This window comes from Palaemon carinicauda, chromosome 11, assembly GCF_036898095.1.
Source record: "Palaemon carinicauda isolate YSFRI2023 chromosome 11, ASM3689809v2, whole genome shotgun sequence".
NCBI classification, from domain to species: domain Eukaryota; kingdom Metazoa; phylum Arthropoda; class Malacostraca; order Decapoda; family Palaemonidae; genus Palaemon; species Palaemon carinicauda.
Window position 1 is genome coordinate 133,735,314 of NC_090735.1, and position 2,500 is coordinate 133,737,813.

The following is a 2,500-nucleotide window of genomic DNA, read 5'->3' on the forward strand; positions in this document are numbered from 1 at the left end:
CCGGAAACTTTTCCGAGCTAAAAGGGCACCGCTGCGAGTCGGTGCAAAGTTTCCTGATCGCTGATTGGTTAGAATTATCTTGTCCAACCAATCAGCGATCCGGAAACTTTTCCGAGCTAAAAGGGCACCGCTGCGAGTCGATACAAAGTTTCCTGATCGCTGATTGGTTAGAATTATCTTGTCCAACCAATCAGCGATCCGGAAACTTTTCCGAGCTAAAAGGGCACCGCTGCGAGTCGGTGCAAAGTTTCCTGATCGCTGATTGGTTAGAATTATCTTGTCCAACCAATCAGCGATCCGGAAACTTTCCCGAGCTAAAAGGGCACCGCTTCGAGTCGGTGCAAAGTTTCCTGATCGCTGATTGGTTAGAATTATCTTGTCCAACCAATCAGCGATCCGGAAACTTTTCCGAGCTAAAAGGGCACCGCTGCGAGTCGGTGCAAATATGCCTCGCTGAAAGAAATGGACTATAGTTCTCGGCATCAGGTGCAGAGAGATGGGATGAGCTCAGGCAAGGCCGTCTCAGGTGCCCAGAGCTGAGAAATACCTCTTTCCTCTTCTTATGACCGGGCGAGATATATATGTTTATTATGAATAAATTTAAAGCTGCAATATTTTTCCTTGGCATATTTACAAATGTTAGGAGCAAGTTAACCCCCCTCCCCCGCCTCTTCTAATTATCCTATTTGTTTTTGTCTTGTTTGAAGATTTGCCAGACTTCTTTATATATATACAATATATATATATATATATATATTTATATATATATATATATATATATATACAAACAGTATATATATATATATATATATAGAGAGAGAGAGAGAGAGAGAGAGAGAGAGAGAGAGTAAGAAATATTTTGCCGGAAGTACTAATTTGTTAAACTTCCGAGTCAAAATAATTACATGGGTCATGTATTCATCCTTACGTGTACATCCTCAAAAATTTCTTTGAAATTAACTGGAGAATTTGATTTAAAGTTTTAAAGAAAAACTTACCATAAGACGGGAAAGATTGCTTCAAAATTTTGAGGGATGTCTTTGGTTGTATGTGTGTGCTGAAAAAGTTTTATTCTCTGTTATTAAAGTAATTTTTAAATACTTTCTAGTGATGGTAATTCCGTACTCATAAAACACATTTACCGATAGCATTTTAACCTTATATTGCGTATATTTAAGTTACATACGCACTACTATTGAAAATTGCGTTAATTTAATAGTTCTACTATCGTGAGCGATGTTCATCATCATCATCATCATCATCCTCATCATCATCTCCTCCTACGCCTATTGACGGAAGGGATTCTGTTATATTCCGCTAGTTGTCTCTATCTTAAGCTTTTAATTCTATACTTCTCCATTCATCATCTCCTACTTCGTTCTTCATAGTCCTCAGCCATGTGAGCCTGGGTGTTCCAACTCTTCTAGTACCTTTTGGAGCCCAGCTGAACGTTTGAGTGAAGTTCTTCAAATTATTTTCATTGGAGTGTTATTATAGAAGTAAAAGTTTATGTAGCATAAACGTTTTATGAATTAATATTCTCCAATGGAATTATTTTTTTTGTTAAAGATATATCATTACGTTGTTAATAGTTTATATATGACATGTCTGTTTTGAGGTTGTAACTTTTTTTAGAATGATTTATTGTTAATTTGTTCTCTTCATTTATTTATTTCCTTATTTCCTTTCCTCACTGGGCTATTTTTCCCTGTTGGAGCCCCTGGGCTTATAGCATCTTGCTTTTCCAACTAGGGTTGTAGCTTGGATAGTAATAATAATAATAATAATCATGAGTATTGCATATGTAACTTTCTCAAGTTGACAGTGTCATTACCGTAAACAAAATTTCTGTCTAAATTGTGGTTCATGAGAATTTTACATACTTTTTTACGGGCTGCCGACGCAAGAGCCCGTGTTCCAACAATGTGTTGGCAGTTTAAAGGTCGTTCATGAATGGCATAAACAAGGGACAGTGACATTGCCCTTGCAAGCAGGACAACGCCCTAGAGACTGACCATATATGCATACGATCAGCGCTCAAGCCTCCCTTCCACACAAGCTAGGATCAGGGAGGACCAGGGAGTGGCTGCTGATAACTCAGCAGATAGAGCTATAGTCTCCCCCAAACCCGCCAACCTTAGCTCACAAGGATGATGAGGATGCAGCCACCCGTTGAGATACTACCGCAAGAGAGTTATGGGATCATTTAACTGGCCAGACAGTACTACATTGGATCCTTCTCTCTGGTTAAGGCTCATTTTTCCTTTGTCCACACACACACTGAATAGTCTGGCCTATTCTTTACATATTCTCTTGTTGATGACTCAGCAGATAGACCTATAGGCTCCCCCAAACCCACCAACCTTAGCTCACAAGGATGGTAAGGTTGCAGACATTAAAGGAACTAACGAGTCTGAGCAGGACTCGAACCCCCGACTGGCAATCACTAGGCAGAGACGTTACCAATCAGGCCACAAGCAAGCATACTTTCAGCGGGAGA